The 21409-nt window shown below is 37.8% G+C and overlaps 1 protein-coding gene across 1 annotated transcript in view; it reads right to left on the bottom strand.

The window, feature by feature from the left end:
• The window catches only part of LOC129436611 (NXPE family member 3-like), a 63361-nt gene that overhangs the window by 25798 nt on the left and 16154 nt on the right, over nt 1-21409 (bottom strand). The gene's annotated exons all lie outside the window — the stretch shown is intronic.

The following is a 21409-nucleotide window of genomic DNA, read 5'->3' as shown; positions in this document are numbered from 1 at the left end:
AACGTTTCTGTAGTTCACATTAAATCTTCTTTTCATTAACAGACAGTTAATCAGTGTGAAAAAAAATAGTTTAAGTTTAAAATGCAACCTTACATTATGTCTACATCTGTGCAAGTAATGACCACAGTGCGGTAATGTAAAGTATTCAGCAATCATGACATGAATTCATGTTTTTACCATGTTGGGGTTATTTTCTTTCATGGATTAGGGACCCCCTAAATAACCTTGCCACAAGGTTGACACAAGTTTGCAACTCCTCAGGTTAACATGGGATTGTCGTGTATTGGTGAAAACACTGTCCTTGAATCATTATCTGACACAACTTGTTCCGTATTTTGTACAGTTACAGTGGGTATAATAATACTTTCTTCCTCACTTACCTGTAGCCCGAATAATCACGCGCGTCTTGTTGAGTGAACTTTGGCGCGTTGTACAAAGTAAAACCATCCTATCACACTTAGCGAGTAAAAAAAGCCTATCATAAAATGATGAGGTTAGAGAGGCGGGACTCAAGAAATGCTAATCCATTCATATTAGCAATGTGAGTTAGAGAGGCGGGACTAAAGAAATGCTAATCCAATCATATTAGCGATTTGAGTTACGAAGGCGGGCATTGCAGAGAACGAAAGCTGTTAACCGTTTGTGTACCACATAGAGCGTTATTTTTACAGAACGGGATTGCAAAAGATTTCTAATCTCATTTAAATGATTCCTGAAAATAATATAATAAGTAAAAAAATAGAAAACACAAGAATAAGACGGACATCAGTTGTTATATATAAATTAGGGCTGTCAAAATTAACGCGTTAATAACGCGTTAACGCAAATTCATTTTAACGCCACTAATTTTATTAACGGAGATTAACGCAACGCGCAATTTCTGTTTGACCCTTGGTCCAGCCCATAGTTGAATGAACAGAGACGCAGACAAATGTGACTCTCTCTAAATGAGTAAAAGGTTTTCATAGAAATAAGAACATTAAGCAAATCGTCTACCAAATCCAATGCTCTAAATGCTCGTTGGACATCTGATATGATCTTTATTTATACGTCTGAGAGGTTTAACCTTCCCGTCCTCCTAATGCTTAATCTAATACAAAGATGCGTCTCAATTCATTTTGGTTTCGCTTTTATGCATGACTTATAAAATAGACTGCAGGACTTGCTTGATGTTAAAAGAGTCATTAAGAGAGATAAAGTTCGGTACCTGATTAATGTTAAAGAGTTATTAAGAGCGACAAGACTCAAAAGCGATCCCCTCACGCTGACTGACTGATATCTGAAGCGCGTGCACACAGACGCGCGAGTGCGCGACCCGGATATATAGACATCTACACAAAATTACAGTTTTACAAATATCTGTTTTGATAAGAATTCACGCAGGTAGGCTCTATAATCTGTTATGTTTTAAGTAAATGTTTGGTTAACTGTTGGGTAAAACTATCTGATGTGTAACATTATATTAGATCACTTAGATTTTAAGCAGTCTGTCTCAATGTCAATCAAACAAAAGGAAAAAAAGTTGAACATACATTGATGATGTTTTTGCTTTGTGTGTGCTAAATCTATTAGTTTTACCAGTGATTTTAAGGTATTGATGTGGTAATATAATGTATGGATGTGGAAATGTTTGTGGTAATTTGACTCTTTCAACTTCAAACACGTGTAGTTCTGTCATATTTTGTTATATTTCAACAAATCATGCATTGTTCTATGTTTTAATAGAGAATGTCAAAATATGAACAACTATTTTTTTAAAATTTGCTAATTCCGACTCAACTTGCCAGCACAGGTCACAAATGATGCAGCAGCAAACAAAAATGGAGAAAGAAAAATCTTCTGAAAGGAAAATTCATATACAAAACAATGGCTGGTGATTCTGTTAAAATGTAAACAGGCTGTTGTTAACATACATTTGCATAAAGCATCTATATATGTATATATGATTAGAATATTAAAAACCTGAAAAGTGTTAAATTAGGGTAAATTTAGAATGGATAAAAATGTGCGATTAATTTGCGATTAATCGCAGTTAACTCATGAAATCATGCGATTAATCTAGATTAATTTTTTTAATCTATTGACAGCCCTAATATAAATACAGATAAATTTTGGTCGAAATTATTGCTAGGGACAATTCAGTCTTCCCTGAATATTGGTAAGGACATGTCCCTAGCGTCCCACCCTAAATCTACGCCCATGACCCCAAATCAGAAAAAGTTGGGACACTGTAGAAATTGTGAGTTAAAAAGGAATGGAATAATTAACAAATCTCATAAACTTATATTTTATTCAGAATAGAATATAGATAACAAATCAAATGTTGAAAGTGAGATATTTTGAAATGTCATGCCAAATATTGGCTCATTTTGGATTTCATGAGAGCTACACATTCCAAAAAAAGTTGGGACAGAGGCCAGAAAAGTTAAATGTACATATAAGGAACAGCTGGAAGAGGAACAATGTTTAGGAATAGGAATGTTGGTCTATTTTTGTCTAATACAGGCTTCTAGTTGCTCAACTGCCTTAGGTCTTTTTTGTCGCATCTTCCTCTTTATGATGCACCAAATGTTTTCTATGGGTGAAAGATCTGGACTGCAGGCTGGCCATTTCAGTACTTAGATCCTTCATCTATGCAGTCTTGACATTGTAATTAATGCAGTATGTGGTCTGGCATTGTCATGTTGGAAAATGCAAGGTCTTCCCTGAAAGAGATGACGTCTGAATAGGATCATATGTATCTAGAACTTGGATAAACCTTTCAGCATTGATGGTGCCTTTCCAGATGTGTAAGCTGCCCATGACACACGCACTCATGCAACCCCAAACCATGAGAGATGCAGGCTTCTGAACTGAGCGCTAATAACAACTTGGGTTCACTTTTACATCTTAAGCTTCACGATTCCTGTTATAAAGCATTTCCTGTTGAATTTTCCTAAGTCTATAATTCCATAAGTTTTACATATTCTTGATTGTAATCTTTACTGTACCATTCTGAAATCTCTGTTTTTCCTTTTTCTATTTTAATGTTTTTGTTACAACGTTGAAACAACAGTGAAGTGAACGGTTGAAAAGAGACAATAAAATAATGTTTTATAATTTGTGAATCATTCAGGGAAAAAAATTAAAAACTCATTTTATGAAATTGATGAAAATATTTAAAAATGTAATCCGTTCATCCGCACGCGCAACTGCATCCAAAAGGGGGCGCCACGCGAGTGAGAAATTATGAAAACATGACGAGTAAGTTTCTAAATAATAATGCTAATCTTATTTTGACTCGATCATTATTGGCTTCTGTAGATGGACATTAGAAATGTTTTGTGCAAAGCAGGGAAAAGGAAGCAGAAAGGAGAGATGATAAGTTTAAGGGAGGTAAGACAAACTACATCCACACTCAGTCAGTTCTCAAATACTAGAGGAAAAATCTCAGGAAAACCTTTTGTCAAGTCTATAGGATTGCATTGTTGCTGAGAAAATCAACAGATGTATGTGTTATACTGTTCTGTATTTCAACTGTAGGACACTACATAAACAGTTAGCAGTAACTGTGACTAGTATAGCAGTCATAAATAGACTGGTTTCTTAAAATATTCTTGCAAAGATAAGTTATCAATCATTGCTATCATTGTATAATGTAAAAAAAGTTTCTCTGCTGTCATTATTTCCAACATTTTATGCCAAATATGCCTCCAAACATGTTAATAATGTTAGGTATGATGAAGATTATACGTAAATATTTTTAAATACATATTTATCTTTTGCAGTACCTGTTGCACTGTTAGTCTGAAGTAAATCCTTCTCCCAGCAAAGCTGTTGGCTTCGCAGGTTCATGTGTTTTGGGGGCGTGGCTTTAGAAGAAACCAAGACGGGAGGGGTGTCGTTAGAGGTCTATACAGACACTCGATATTTATACTCTTTTTTTCAGAGTACTTACATTTTAATTATGTATTGGTATATAAAGACAGTTTAAACAAATTTGTAGAAAAGTTTTTTTTAGATAATTCCTGCCTTTCCTGCCTTTAATTCACATATGTTGAAAGTGTGACGTTGAAACAACGTCGTGAAATCAACGTTGAAATTTTTTGCAAAACCAAAAGGTAAAAGCCGCGTCTCTACAGTCATGTGACTTCCCGCGGTTCACAACAGAGCCAGAGGAGAAGACAATGCTTGCTATTTTTGGACCAAAATGTATTTTCGATGCTTCAACACTGTCACAGGTCGGAGCGGACCACCAATGCTGTGGGTCGCGCTCCTCCCTCTATTTCCACCCCGAGGAGTTCCTGAAATGCCCCAATGAGCAGACAGACAAGAGAGCTAAAATTATAATAAAGCTTTATTTATGTTAAAAGGGGAAAAGGGAAGGGGAATTTAAATATTTAAAAAGCTTCTGTGGCTGGAGGATACAGCTTGCAGCTCAGGACACCGGCGTCACTTCCTTAATGTGCAGGTGGGGGGATACAGGTAAGTACATGGGACTTTTAACTCCTTGGCTCACTGGTAGGCGTACAGGTCAGTGCTCGGGACTCGGTCTCTCCGACTCACAGGTGGACATACAGGCACGTACTTGGAACTTGGTCTCTTCGACTCACAGGTGGGCGTACAGGTAGGTGCAGGACTTTAACTCTTGGGCTTGCAGTTCAGTATATGGGCAAGTAAACAGGGCTTTAATCCTCGGGCAGACCGATGGGTATACAGGTGAGTACACAGGGCTTTGGCTTTTGGGCGTACAGGTAAGCATACAGGTGAGTACACAGGGCTTTAGCCCTTCGGGCATACAGGTGGATGGAGGCTTTTAAAGGGCGTTTGCCAGGTAAAATTTTTCAACTAATTTGTGCAATTTGCTTGTTGATAATAAACATTTAAACTGTTATCCATTGTATTTTATGTTGTTGGGTATCACAAAACCCGAAAAAGTATGAAAAAGTACAGCGGTTTGCAATGATTCTCCTTTCCCCCACAACGCACTGTATGACGTCACGCTGGGGAGAGAATTTACCAAAGCCGCCTTGAGAGCATTGAGAATGACTATAGAAAGACGAGTAAAGTACAGATCAATATCGCAGATTATTTAGATAGATAGATAGATAGAAAGACAGATAGATAGACAGATAGATAGACAGATAGATAGATAGACAGACAGATGGATAGGCTAGTATAGAGAGATAGGCAGACAGCCAGATAGCATAACGTTAGCATATCTTCGTGTAGAAAGTAAACAAACAATTAACATACTCGTGCATGCTGGCTTGAGGGGGTCCATGATCCTGCCTGAAATGGGTGTAACTTTATGCGATCTTCAGCAGAAACGGTTTTGGCAGCATGTCTCTAATCCTTGAAGGTGAGTGAAGCACGTCACATCTGTTCGCGGGTACCAGCGACCCAAACGCACTCACTTTCTTACAGCCAGTAGCGGAATGGCAATCGGTAGAGTCGGGACTTTCCCGGTGGGCCGATCTGATAATAGTTAATTTCGAGTTATATTAGCAACACCGTCTGGCGGCGTGATGTGCGGCCGGTTCCCGCAGCCCGCTGGTCAAAATGCAGCCTCTCTGCTCAACAAAGTATATAAAAGTGCTCAACCTGTTCGGCAGGTCCAAACATGTACAGGATTTATAAAAATACGGTGATCAATGAGCGGTTCCTCCTCAAATGGCATAGCCTGTCGTGATGTAAAAAGCAGCCGAACGCCTGTTTATTACAGAATGTATGCGGTCGGATCCGAGTGTGCTGCAGCTGCTGATTGTTGCTGCGTATAAAATGATCGTGTGATTCGTTATAATCGCATAAACAATATAACAAAGCATCCTTTTATTTCACAAAACAATATATTTGAGATATTATTTGATAGACTAGTAAGTGTGGATTAAGGATGTTTAAAAATCTCTAGCCTGGTGGTCAGGACATGAATGGATCAAATCAGCAGATAAGTTTTATTTATCTCCACATATATCATAAATAATAATTAGCAAGGTAACTTTGCAGTATAACACATTATATATTTCCTACGATGTATATATGATTTTCAAATTATATACGTAAGTATTAAACAGGAATAAATGTCTAATCTATCTTTATGGCTCTATCTGAGTCTTTCTCCACTTCTCCCCAACGTGACGTCATCGCAGAATTGCGTTAAAAAAACTGTTAATACCAAAAACGTAAAAAAAGTGGTCTTTAAGACCATTTTTGAGACATTTTAAAAATTATACACATATCTTGAGTGATTTATGTACCCATTAATCGACAGTGGTGGTTAACCTGCAACATGCACTTTAACTTTTCACCTACAGGTAGACGTACAAGCAAGCATTCAGGGCTTTAGCCCTTCGACATTCCAGAGAGCAGTCAGGTGACGGTGCAGAGATTTAGCTCTTTAGCATGCAGGCTGGTGGCAGAAGACACACAATTGAGTACACTAGTATTGACTCGGATGGACATACAATGGAAGATTCAGCACTTTAACTCTTCACATACAGGCAAGGTGGCAGGTAAGAACACTGAGCTTTGGCTCTTCAGCATGCAAGCAAACATACAGACCAGTGGCTGGTAGCAATGAGAGGAGACACGGCAATGTGCAGGTAAGGGTGGAGTCTTTAACTTTTCGGCTTACTGGTTGAGGGAGGCAAGCAACATCCAATCTCCTTTCTCAGACAGCTGAGCGTGGCTCCGAGTCTTGGCTAATAGTGCAGGTTTAGCCGTGGGACTGACACAGGGGGTATTGAGGTCACGAACAGGAGACTCCTTCCTCCTCCTTTGCTACCTCCAGCAAGAAAACACGGATACAAACAGACTGGGTGATTAGCAGACACTGATAATTAGATTGTAGATAGTGACACTTAAACACATTCAAACTGACCCACTGATGTCATATGGAACACTTTGATGATGTTTTTATTACCTTTCTGGACATGGAAACCGTACATAGATTTTCAATGAAGGGGACAGAAAGCTCTTGGACTAAATCTAACGTTAAAACATCTGAAACTGTGTTCCGTAGATGAATGGAGGTCCTCTGAGTTTAGAACGACATATGGGTGAGTCATTAATGACATTATTTTCATTTTTGGGCAAACTATCCTTATTTAGTAGTCACGCTGTTCCCTTTGGGAGCGGGGTTGAAAACACAAGCCACTTAGGCTATGTCCACACGAAGTCGGTGCATTCCCTATCCGATAATTTTTTTCCTTGCTCTAAAAAAATAATCCCTAAACACGAAACCACTGAAACCGACTGAAAGCGGTGTAGTATATATGCCGGACCAGTATGGGGCGCTGTAATTCTGCCACAGATATACACTATACACGGAGAAGAAGACTTTGAGCATGCGCATAACCAACGTATGGTGTTGTCCATTATCGCTTGTTGGTCACCACAATTGCATAGAAGCAAAAGATTTTGCTGTAATAAAGCTAGTAGGCTTTAGTAGCTTCTGTAGCACGAACACAATCACGTAGTCCGCCGTTATTGTTGTTGCTGTTATGTGTGACGCTTCCGACACGTGACGTGATGACGTTTTCGCTTCACAAAATATACAGATTGGCTGTACAGACGAAACCGCAAGGGTGTCGGTTTCAGATTTATCCACTTTAGGACCCGGTTTCAAAAAATAGTAGATTCAGTCTCCCAAAACGCCGGATCTGTGTGGATGAAACGCCAATAAGATAACACATTTATACGTATACGGTGATACGCGTCTCCGTGTGGACAGCCCCTTATACAGTATGTAAATATACATACAGTACAGACAATAAAGCCCCCCCCCCCGCTGCACGCTAGAATCTCCGGAAAACCAAGCTGATTTCAACCGCAAAATGTATGCTTGTAAATGTACATAAACTGCTATCTCAAACATGGAGAGGATTCTGCAATAAAAACGAAAATCACAAATTTTGAAAAAAAAACTTTGTTTCTCATTTTCTCGAAAGTTGGGCTGCCGACTTGTGTCACTGTTTTCTGTGACGGGTCACATTTTATTTTCCTTTCCTTCCTCTGTAGCATACCAAATTTTAAAGCTCTAATTGTACATCATGCCTCTCTTCTTTATCGGATTAATAGGAGTCTGATTTGATTTCAGAACAGGCAGTCACACCTCTTAACATAAGTTCTTGATCAGCCTTTACATTTGTCTAGCTGATTTTCTCAAATAGATTTTCTGTGTCTCTATGGATTTACTGGATCTTGAACATTGACAGGCTGTTCCACTCTTCCCCCTTTCACTCAAAGGCTGATACGATAGATATAGTCCAGTGTAGTCCAGTTTTTCTCTTGTCTCCAAGAACATTTTTGTCTTTGTGGGTCTCCTTCTGGATTCCACTCAGTCTTTTTGTTTTTCATCTTTGTAATTGTTCTTAAACATATGCGCAGTGTCCCCCTTCACTGCTTGAGATCATAGTCCCATTCATGAGTCCTCTGTCCAGCTTAAGAGTTGCTCCTCTCTTTGCTCCTCCAACACTTTGATGTCACACACAGTTTCTACCATTATCTGTTTCTTGCCAGTTTTTTATTCACTTTCTTGAATGTCAAAGGATGTGAGTGTTCAGCCCAACAAGCAGGACTGGGGGTAAAACCAGTACTGATTACTAGGGCCCCAAGGAAATAGAGGGCCCTTGAAAAGTCTGGAATATACTTTATTTTATCTGGATATTTTCATTTCCTAATTAAATTTCATAATTAATGTCAGATGAAATGTAAAGTTAGTGTTTGACTGACTATATTTTGTATAAGTAAAAACTATCTAAAGTCTCACACCAATAAAATATGACTGAATCAAGTCTTGTTTGGTTATCATCTGCTTTTTCTTTGTATAATTTGTCTGTGTCATTCAACCTTTAATAATTGTTCTGTCTTTTTCATTTTTTAATCTTTACCTAATAATTTGGATTCTACTTTGTTTCTTTAATTTTTTTTCTTCTTCAGAGCGTTCTTCAACAGCTTCACTTTTCACTTTTTTAAATTCCCTTAAGCAATTGGAATTGACCCTTGCAGGTCACATCTGGTGATCATAAAGTACCTCTCCCTTTTCCTCTTCTCCTTCTCTGTCTCTCTTCAAGGATTTCTTAGGCTGTTAATTAATTCTTCTTTTTCTTTCTTTAAGTTTCTATTTTTATTTAGTTATATTTGTTCTCACACAATGCCACATCAAATGTTTCCTCATTTAAACATTTAAGCGTCTTCTAATTCTCCACACAATAGTTGTTCAATCCTACTTTGTCCATTAATCTGACTGCCATGATCTTTTCTTGCAATATAACAAACCTTATATTTTATAATTAGTTCTCATCTTATCCACTTCACAAACGTATTGTTTTAATTTGTCCAATTGATATATTCTCCCAAACAGTTAATCAGATTCCCAATGTGTCTTTAAAACAAGATTCTTTCAAATAATGTCAAACCCCATCACCCATTTTTGTCCCTTTTTGGACAACCTGTACTTTTCCTTTTGAGCACACTTATTTATTTTAATCAATCATTTAAATGAATTATTCAGATTCTAGAAGTGGCTGTGTACTTCACTATAATAATTAATATTTTTGGCTACAATAACTGCACAATATCTTCAAATATTATCTTTACTACCCAGCATTTGTATCGTATTCATATTCATACTTATATTCTTACTCATATTCACATACTTTCAAACTGTATTCCCTTTCCACAGAGCCACAGAAGAAAAACACACCCACTGCTCATGCAGCCCACACTTTTCCTCATCTCAGACGTGCACTCTCAGACTCATGCTATACACAGTACACTCTCACACAGAAACAAATACAATTAAATAACACAAAACTGTACTTTACCTAAAGTACCTTCCTAACTAATGCTTCGAAGACTCTGTTTCATGCCCTTCATTCGGACACTTTTAAAGGGTAAATGAACTGTATCCTTTGTGCCCTCAAACCACCAACATACCTTTGCATATATTAAAAAAACATTGCAAGAATCAAATTAGCACTTTCGTCACCAAATTTCATTCTAAAATATAAGCTAAACATTGGTAGGAAACGAGTGGGCACAGAGCTCACCCAATTTCAGTATGAAACGAAAAACAAAAAACATGTTTTACGCACAAAGACATTTACGTTTTTCTTGATTTTTTTGTAAATTAATCACAATGTTAAACTGCAAATTCTGTATGGAACTGGGAGATATATGATTCTCATTCACAGTACTGAATTAACGTTTTGTGGTGATACATTGCATTTTCTTCAACTTCTCACTTTAAAGTTTTCATGACAACACAATGGGGGCGCGAACCGTTATGACGCTGCCATGGATACTTTTTAGACCATCTTATACTAGCGTTGTGGAGGACTCTCACCTTGAACTGTCAGAAGGACTTTAGCCTACTAGAAGGAAACAGCCTTCCTGGGGCGCATCCTCACGTTTGAGAAACACCCAACATAGTGAGAAAACGTGCTCAACAGTTTGTCCATTTAGATACAATGTGCACGCAATAGCGACTTCCAGAACCGGCGGTATAGGTAAAAACGGCTTATTCTAAGTTAATAAAAACAAAAAAGTTTGTCTGACCAGCAACCATCGGCTGCTCCCATTTAATATACTGCGATTTGATTAGTTATAGGCAATTTAGGCTTACATTTAAATTTACACAACACATTGACTGATAGGCTAGAGACAGACAGAGTGTACATATTAATAGATACATAGATATATATAGACAGCTAGATTAATAGATATATACATACAGAGATAGATTATAGATACATATATAAATACATAGATTATAGATACATAGATAGATTCATATAGATAGATTTGGATAGATAGATAAAATGGAGGCTCCCCAGAAGAGATGCCGTATATCTGTGGTGTGGGAGCATTTCCATTTAGAAACCCCAAATAAAGTGAGATGTGTGTATTGTGATCGGTATCTAGCCTACTGCAACAATACATCATCCATGATGCGCCATTTAAGGAGCACTCATCAAATAATGAACCAGAAGGGTATACTTTTAATAGATGTGTACTAATTGAAGCTTGCACAGCAAAAAGGAAATGCAACGCCACAATGACCAAACTACCCATGTAATTGGCCATAACTGTCATATTATTGTCACATTATAAATATGCTTTTCTCCTGTTTTGGCTGATAGGCTCACATCTGCAAGAAGGTCTGCACTCCAGATGTGGAGGTTATGAGAGTTTTAGAGCCTTGGCTACACTGCTGGACCCAAGGTTCAAAAATGTGGCATTTGGAAATGCTGCCAAAGTCCAGGAAGCTGAAAAGCACATCACACTGGAGTGTGCTTCACTGACGCGTTCAAACACAAATCAGTTTCAGCCTGTGTTATGTTATGTAATCTGAATCATTTAATATATACTTCATATATGCCATCAGTTTAGGAATTGTGACTAATTGCTGTTTTCATTTTTATTCAGAGCCAGAAATGTCAACATCAGACCCATCGTCATCATCAACATTAACACCAGTAGACACAGGACAGTTTATGGGAACTTTTTAATACTCGTATCCATCAAACCCAGATGATACAAAATGCTGATGCCACAGTGGAAGTGAAAAAAATACATCAACGATGCATCTTTGCCTAGAACTCATGAACTTACTGGAAAGAGAGAGCAGTAATCTTTCCTCATTTGTATGTCCTTCCTAAAAATATCTTTGTATGCCAACAACAAGTGTCCCTTGTGAGAGGATTTTTTCAAAGGCTGGAGAAATTATCTGTAAAAAAGAAGTAGGCTAAGTCCTCCCACAGCAGAGAAATTAATATTTTTGAATAAAAATCTCTAAAAAAAAGTGAGACATTGTGGCTTGATTTATTTGATTAATATTCATTTTCATGACCAAAATAACATTATGCACAGTGAGGAGCATATAGGTTACAAGCTTCACATATTAGAAAAATACAATAATAAAATAAACAACACATTTTTTTGGCTCAACACCTGTAAGTGACCACTAGGTGTCACCGTTGAGACGAGAATCGGATTAATTCGAAGCCTTGAAACAATTGGCGCTTTTCCATTGCATAGTACCCCACAGTTTAGTTTAGTTTGGGTCAGGTCTGCTCACCTCACTTTGGCTGGGTTAGCTTTTCCATCGAGTTTGGTAACACTTCGAAGTGGGAAGGATTATAGGTGTGTCGTTATATTTGCGCTGCATACTGCTGTAATATCATACAAGTGAGAGCGTCGTTGTACATTCCCATACATTTATTTATTTCTCAGTCCGCCACAAAATTAAAATTGGTCACCACAAATAGATGTTTGCACATCACGTTTATCACATAACGTTACCTCAGTCTCACATGACAGTTTCTTTTCAAACACCCGTGGCGTCAGCCGACGGCGCTCCACTAAGCCTCATTGAAGTTGCATTTAAGCATATATAATGCTGGTGTGCTTGTCGCGAATGTTCCGCCACAATCTGCAAGTTTGGAAAAAAACTGGTATGGTGTCCCTGATTCTCAACCTGTGGATGTTTTTCATTGCTAAAAGGGAGTTTGGGAACTTATAGCAGAGCACAGATGACAACATTTTTGCTTGAGACAGCACAAGCTAGCACAGGTAAAGCTAATCTACATTATAGTGATGATGCTGTAGTAACGATTCTCTTAGACCAATCAGTGACCTACAGTGTTTTCGCATCACGTTTGGTATCAGCTCGGGTCACTTGGAACCCCAACTGACGTGGTATGAAAAAAAGAATTGGGTACTACGTACTGCACCCAATGGAAAAGCTCCCAAAAGTAAGCTGACCCGACTCAAACTAAACCAAACCGTGAAGTACTATGCAATGGAAAAGCACCAAACATGGCCCATTTGGTTCAACTGTTTCATTGCTTCACAAAGCCTTAATCTACCCATCACTAGATTAAAGAAGGCGCTAAAATGCAGAGTAAAGTCGGGGCGGAGCTAATAGGGCTCTGCTTAAGGGGGTTGCGTGTGCGGCACAGTCCTTGCCTGGGGCCCTAGAGCACTGTACTTTTATCGATCCGAGTCCGAGCGCGCTTTTGTCATTAAGATGCGATTGTTTTGAAAAAAGCAGGAAGTAAAGCTCTCTCTTAACACTGGAACCCACCGTAATGATAAGTCTGTGTTTTTTATTCTGTGTCGTTTGGTGTGCGATTACAGACAGCCCTCTCACATGTCATCATATTGCTTAGTTGATCTGTCACGTGTGCAGCGCGGCCATTCACGTAACCCCGTGACGGTTTTGGGGGTCAAACGCGCTCGAGAGCGGTTTGGTTTGTACAGTGTGAGTGCGCCCTGAGTGCGTGCATCTGGGGGAGTAGGGAGGGGTGACAATCGCGCTGGGGCATGGTTCTCTTTCTCTTAAAGATCGGAAGGTGACCCTTAGTTACCATATATACCGTCGCAGTTGGCCCCCAATTTGCAAAATCCTCAACTGTGGATAATGTAATTATGCCGCAATAGTTAGTCTGTCTGAAACTAAGCTGATTAAACCACATCACTGTGACACTTCATTACATGTGAACGGCCCCTACGCTAATATGATTTTGTTTTTCTCTCCCTGTCTCGACCCCGAGGACAATGAGACAAACAGACCCAGTTCTGATGTGAAAGTCGGCACACCTCTGATCTACTGGTCGTCCTTCAACGTGATGCCCAGTTGATGCCTGACCAACGATCACCGGCAGGACCCGCTTAATCTCCGTATCCGTTTATATGTGTGTATATATATGTATATCTCCCAAGGGTTTTTCCCTCCTAGGACTTTTTTTATTTCCTCGGCTAAAAGCCCGGGGGTTTTTTTTCTCCTAGGGTTTTTTTTACCCCGGGGAGGCAGCTTTCTTGGGCTTAACTTAGCTTCCTCTTCTAGATGTTACATTAGTAATACGCTCGCTTATAATGTCGAGTCATAGCCGCAGCAAATTTGACTGCTTATGCTATCGTGTATTATGTTGTGCTATCTGTCGTTTTTCTGTGCTTTTACTGCTTCTATTAATGTAAAACTGCTTTGAAACAATTAACTATTGTGAAAAGCGTTATATAAATAAAACTGAATTGAATTGAATTGAAAATGGTTTGGTTTGGATAATGTGAGTGCGCCATATTTCACGTTTCAAAAATGAGGTTCTTGCAAGAGTTTTTGTAAGACTAGTGCCTTTTCTTAGTGCCAGTCAGCCCCAAAATAAAAGTCTTTTGTTTACATGCATACACGTTCGTTCTTATTATTATTTATCCTTATGTAAGCATATAAAATGCCGTTTCCACACCAGGAAATAAAATGTCACACAAAGATTGTTGGATTCGTTATCTAATTGGCTACATGTTCTGTCTATCAATATTTTCCATGAAGTCATTGGAGGAACAAGTGAGTCAGATGACGTTACGATATTTGACAGCGCTGTTTGGATATTATGTATTATACTCTCGCCTACTTTTACAAACAAGCTTGACCGCTGGTTTTGAACACGAGTCGAGTGTAATCTCATATACAAGTGTTACAATGTAAATAGTTCTCAGATTGTATATTATATTCTATTACAAGACGTGCATGTGAAATCTGATGTAAACAATGGACAATATATGAAGAGTTTGGTTCCAAAACGCAATAAACGCCATTTTTGAAAAAAAATGAGTTACTGCCAGAATCAGTATTATATCAGGTCAGTATTAAAAAATAAATTCTTAATTTTACGCAAAATCCAATATCCGCCGTGTTATTCTGTCATCTTTTCTCCCTTTTTTCCCAAAATGCAATAAACGCCACTCCCCCTTTTCTACAGAATGCCATAAATCCACTCCACAGATTACAGCGCACCATTCACACAATGTAAACAAACCATGGCAGCGCGTTGAGTACACGGAGCCCTAGTTTTCCTCATCTACTTTGTACTTCGTGATCAACAAACAAACAAAAGCAAAATAATACTTTAATAGCATTGATAAACCTGTGATGGTTTTCTGTGACGGGAAAGAAACGTAAGCCATCAACATCTAATAATTTACGCAAGAGGCACTCGGAGACGGGTGCTTATTGTTTGCCCGGGCCGACAGCATATTAACACATTGACCCCAGGGGATCTTATGAAAAACTTTCCATAATGTAACTCAAAGTCAACGAAAATTGAGCAGGACCAAAACATTTTACAGCTGATCGCTGTGGAAAATATTAAGCGACGACGTCAAGTATAACCGCAGCAATGACAGTGTTCTTAATATGACAAAGTGTTTTGATTAATGACATTAATGTTTATATTTTTAATTAGTGTGTACAACTAGTCAACTAAACTAGTCAACTATAACATGGCAAAGATGAATGCACATCTATATAGGCGATTGATTCAATAGATTTATAGCATTTTGAATAAAAACTTGTCATGGATTTATTGCATTTTGTGGAAAAAATTATCCGTTTTTATAATAAATCTTTGAAAATCAAGTTATGGATTTGAATTTTTTATGTTTTTATAACCTAAAGATGCTATGTGAAAGTTTGTAACAGAAAATAGTGGTTTTCATCTTGTCACTTTCTTGGTATAGAAAACACGTTTTTACCGAAATTAGTCAAAATGGATTTATGGCGTTTTGGAACCAAAGTCTTCATGGTGGATTTCGTTTCATAAAACAAACTTGAACTAGTTCAACTCCGGTTACTATGGAAACTTATGCTTGGAAACTAGCCTGGTCCGGGGCAGGCTAACTGTCTAAGCCTCAACTGTTGCTTAACTAGACTTCCACTAACATTGAACTGTAAATGCAATGATATTACAGTTGACTCTTTGACATTTTATTTGACTTTATTAACCACTATTAATCTAACAATTAAAGAAAATCAACTTAAATATTAAATTTGATGAATTCTGTTACAATAATAGACATTTGTTTCATAATATGGTATGTTATAGGCCTATCAAATGTTGAATATAAATGATAATCGTAACTACCCCAATATAAGAATAATAGCCACAACAGTAACATTTGTATCTAAATTTAAGATATATCTAAATCCATATAATTGCTATGTATTGATGAAATATTTAAGCAATATCGCTCGAGTAGGAGTGTGATATAGGCCGAGTGCCGGAGGCAATCACAGCCGTGATGATATAGAGCTATATCACACGACTCCGAGAGCGATATTGCTTTTATACAACAGTTCGACGGCACACGTTTGAAAAACGAAAACTAGAAAACAACAACGGAGTTATTTTAAAAGCCTCTTTGTTTGAGAACTACTTCTTCCGCCACGGGTTTGAGGGCGGCCAGAATGACAGGTAACACTTTCGGCTGCTTTGAATCTCATATTAACTCAATGGACGGATTCGCCGTTTTAAAATATTACAATTTCTTGGTCACAAAGTGTAGTTTTAAGCAGGGCTTAAAAACGAAAAAAAATATCAATCGTTTCACTCCGAGCAGAATCGATATTTTAACGTTTCCGTTCCTCATTGAACATTTACGTTCCGAAAACGGTTTACTTAGAAAAAATACCGGTTAATAACGTTATTTTAATTCAGGCTATACTTTAACAAATGCATGCATACAGACTAATTTTCACACAAAAATAATAACATAACACATGATATAACTAAACTTCAACATTTCATTAATTGTGAAAACCACAAAAGAAATACCTACATTAATTTTAAGTATAAACAGCTGAAAAAAACGACCTGTTTTATGCCGGTCTTTTACTGGTTGAAACCGCAGCATACTCTGCTGGATGTTTATGTTAAATGTGCCTCTGTAAGTTACCTCAGTGATTCCCGGCTACTGTACTTCTCCCCCACATCCTTCAATATTGCAGACAGACTTGTTATAGGAATAGTCTACTCCTTTTCAATATTAAAATATGTTATTACCTTAACTAAGAACTGTTGATACATCCCTCTATCATCTGTGTGCGTGCACGTAAGCGCTGGAGCGCGCTGCGATGCTTCGATAGCATTTAGCTTAGCCCCATTCATTCAATTGTACCATTTAGAGATAAAGTTAGAAGTGACCAAACACATCAACGTTTTTCCTATTTAAGACGAGTAGTTATACGAGCAAGTTTGGTGCTACAAAATAAAACTTAGCGCTTTTCTAAGCGGATTTAAAAGAGGAACTATATTTTATGGCGTAATAGCACTTTTGGGAGTACTTCGACTCGGCGCAGTAACACCCTCCCTCTCCCATTATGAGAGTGAGAAGGGGAGCGGACTTTTCAGGCGAGTCGAAGTACTCCCAAAGTCACATGTTGTACTGTTTAATTCATGATTGGTCACTGATAAAGTACAATATTAAAGAAAACGATAAAATAACGTTATTAACCGGTTAATGGTAATTTTAAATAAACGTTTCTGTTCCGAACGATTAAAATTGATTTTGTTTTCGTTTTCGTTTTTGTTCCTGTTAAAATTTCGTTCGTTTCCGGTTTTCGTTTTCGTTCCTTGAACCGGTTCAGAGCCCTGGTTTTAAGATTAGTTCAGTCGAGAATGCATATGTATTATATTTAAATATACAGTAGATTAGTAAAGATAGCGCCTGTTTGAACATTTGCTTAGTGAGATTCGGTACTTATGAGAACCAAAGCATGAGCGGACGTCAGTGTTCACTCGCCCCGCTGACCACCGCCCTCTCTGGGCTACATCTCTGACAGGGATTCCCTGGCTCTCATGCTGGCCTGATGGTCAAAAATTAGATCAAATCAGCAGTATTTGGTGTCATGATGAAAATATTACTTGTTTTCTTATTTGTATTTAGTGTCTTTTGTGTTGTTATTGTTATGGCGCGAGGTAAAAGTTAATAAAACTATACTTCTATATTACTATTTCATCTTAACGCGATACGAGCACTCGGTTATTATTAGACTTCGTTCTTGTCAGTACTATATAAAACAGTTTTTTATAAGTGTCAGAGAGATGTTTTTGCATGCGGCTTATAAATATACCAGTGGCGATATCTCATAACATGTTTTAATAGTCACGTCGCGATTAAATAAATGATCAATGTCCACATTTAAAAGCTGCGGTGCTTACCTACAGTTCCACTGTGTTTTCGCGTTCTGATAAGAGATATAGCTCCAGAAAAAAATGAGTGTTTATATTCCTCTTTCCAAGTATTAATCGTCCACACGATGTGACAAGACATTTCTCCCATTAACTTTAACGTAACATCCAAGAGCGCTGATCTTTGACGGAATAATAACTTCCGATTGGGGATTCACAGACTGATTTATGAGGTAGTGAACTAATGAGACACACGGAGAGTGTTTAAAAACAGGGCGTCTGTGTTTTTCCATTCAGAGATGAGCCTGTTTAGGACCTCCATTCACTAGGTGGCGGAATGATACGAAAGGTGAAGCGGTTACTGTGCCGTTGTCAGCACAATATCGCATAGCTCTAAGCCAATCAGATTCGAGAACCAGAAAGAACTGTTGTATAAATATATATATATTTCATTCAGATTGTCTGTCATACAGAAAGGAGATTTAATTTAAATAGGCTATACAACACACACAAGACAAGTACAGTCATTGAATTTTTTATGCTTGGTGTGCATAAAAATGCACATTATTTTAAAGATCTACAGTATTTGTATCTTTCTCTAGTTGTTCAATTTTTCTTGAAATTTAAAAAAATCGTTATGGTGTCTGCATGTCTGAAGGAACACAATATAATTATGTGATGGTATGCTCTTGGCATTTTGTTGTAATGACTTAAAACTTTTTTTGCCTGTGATCCCAGAGAAGATTGTGAGTGTCCTGCAGACAATAATTGTTCACCACACAAGTAGGCTTGTACTGACTTACAGTATAGACGTACAGTATAATGTGCTTATACCTCAGGCTTCTCTTCAACTAATCCTCCTGAAACCATTCATAAAACTCTGTTTATCTATCAACACCTAACACTAAACTGTTAAAAAAATTATGTAGTGACAGTATTACTGTCAGCTGTTTGCCAGTAACTTACTGTAGATTTAAATGTATGTTATTTACTGGCAACAGTTTGTTCAAAGTTAAATGAACATTAAACATTAACAAGTCTTTTTATTTACAGGATAAAACTATAAAATAACAGCCTCATGCAAAGCATTCTGGGAACCAAAATATGAAGAAAACAACAGAAAAAGGTTGATGAGGATTTCTGGTTCCCAAAATCCTTTGCATGAGGCTGTTATTTTATAGTTTTACCTTTACCTTTATCACATTACATTTAAGCTGGTTTGCCAAGTGCCAATAAAACCGAAGAAGAAGAGGTTTACACAGCGTGATATGCACGTGGTGCGGGCGTGAGCTAACGTTAACGCGGTGGAGTTCTGTCTGTCAGTTGGTTGGTTGAGACCTCAACATGGCTTCTGGCAACCACAGGGGAGCGGTATGTAGAACTTAAAGTGTTTAGCTAGTGTTTAGCTGAAACGAGTCGTTATAGGGAGTGAGTCTTTTTCCTGATATTTTTGTCACGTCACACGAACGCATCCACGTCACATGAGATACTAATCTCCGTCTACAGCCTTGCCCGCATGAGAAACAAAAACTATCACCCGCCCACAGCTAGTTAGTGTGTGTAAACATCAGCTCACGCTGTGTTTTCAGTTTGTGTTGTTTTCGCTACCAAAGGAGACTTTTTCAAGGAGGGATATACTAAACAGGTCTGGCTGTGAAGAATCAGTGCTTAAAATAAATTTTTAACGGAGGGATTTAGACATTTGGCAGTGAAAGATGGTTCAGTACCCACTTTATTTGGAACAGCATGTGTCTCCTAACCACAACCTGTAAGTATGATTATAGCTACATACTTGCTTAAATGAGTTTATCATAATTTTGTCTATCATAATTTTTATTGCTTGGATTAATGATGAATGATGTCGTTGTCATAGTCAAGTTAGCAAGCGGTTAACGCATGCTGCACTTTCGGTTTTGCTATGACCCGGTTATTTTACATAAATGCTTAAATGAGTGTAAAATGTCTATAGTCGTTTTTATTGCTTGGATTATCGATGAATGATATCGTTGTTTAAACTCTATATGCTGTCAGAGTCACTTCCCATTGCCTCCTCATGCCTGTATCAATGGGAAACCTTCAAATGTGAAGAAAAAACAGCGAGAGATCATGAGAGAGAGAGTGCCAGTTCCCGCTGAACATTGACATAATATTATAAATAATAACGTAAAATATACAAAATGATTGTTCAATCTTACTTGTGAAATGTAATCCCATGTGATCTGGAATCAATACTGTGCCGGATATTGCAACCATAAGCCGCACAAAATACGGGCATATTGCTTTCTTTCCATTAACTTCAATTGACTCTGATGCTAGTGTACAGTGAGGAGACCCATCCAATATGGCGCCGACGCTTGATGCGTTCCAGCATGGCATGAGGTGTCTACGTATATAATGTCTATGGCGCTGACATCTTGGGTCTTGAGTCTGTGCAGTAGCAATTTCGGGACCAGTCATGCGCAGTAGTGAGCAGGAAGTGAAGCCGCGAAATCAAAACCCCGCCCTCGCTCTCGTAGAATGCGCATATCACACGATATCACAGCTGTCAATCATGACGTGACACCACTGTTTTTATATCATTAAATAACTGACTAAACACAAACCTATTTTAAAAAAGAACATTTGAATTTTCATCAGCGTGATTAAAAACTACAGTAAATGACAGAAACCAGCTTCGGAAAAAAGATAATTGAAGTGTAATACATTTTTTTAGTTGGTCTCAAGTCTCATTGAATAACATGGGGGAGGCGGGGTTTATGACCTATACTGGGACCAGTCACTGGGGCCGATCGAGATGTTTTGGCTTCAGTTTTTAGGGCTTGTGCGGCACGCTTGAGTAAAACCATTGTTAATTTTCGTTAGGGAAAAGATATTCATAATTCATATGTTTAAAATCATATATAAAATCTATGATTATTTTTACAGGCTTTAAAATAATATTTTAATAATATTGTGTGTATTTTCGATGAGACACATATAATATTAGACTTAAATGGGGTAAAATAGGTTCGGATTAATTATTTAATTTATTTGTTTTGTAGTCACGCACTTCTAAGCCAATTATAAAACGTTGATTGTGTCAGAAAGTATTGGTTTATAATGTTATTTCTCATTTAAAAACTTTTAAGTTCTCTGACGTTTCCATGGTGACTCGTGAAATCTGTGATCCATTGACATTGCCTTTATGTTGTTACCGTGAGCGTGCATTAACTCTGGGTTACTTTCAGTGGGTTGATTGAACTAACTTTTAACCTGTGTTTCAGAACCGACATACCCAGAGTAAGCAAGTTTGGGGTTGATCAACCCAAAGTTCAGGGTTAATCTGATGGTAAGTTAACCCTGCTTTCTGGAATACACCCCAGGTATAGACCATTTCAAAAGATGTAAACAACACTGGTTAAAGAATTATATAAAGAATAAGACAATAAACAAGTAATTAAGGGTTGTTATGTGATGTACAC

This window comes from Misgurnus anguillicaudatus, unplaced genomic scaffold, assembly GCF_027580225.2.
Source record: "Misgurnus anguillicaudatus unplaced genomic scaffold, ASM2758022v2 HiC_scaffold_29, whole genome shotgun sequence".
NCBI classification, from domain to species: Eukaryota; Metazoa; Chordata; class Actinopteri; order Cypriniformes; family Cobitidae; genus Misgurnus; species Misgurnus anguillicaudatus.
This window is presented reverse-complemented; position numbering and strand designations above follow the sequence as displayed.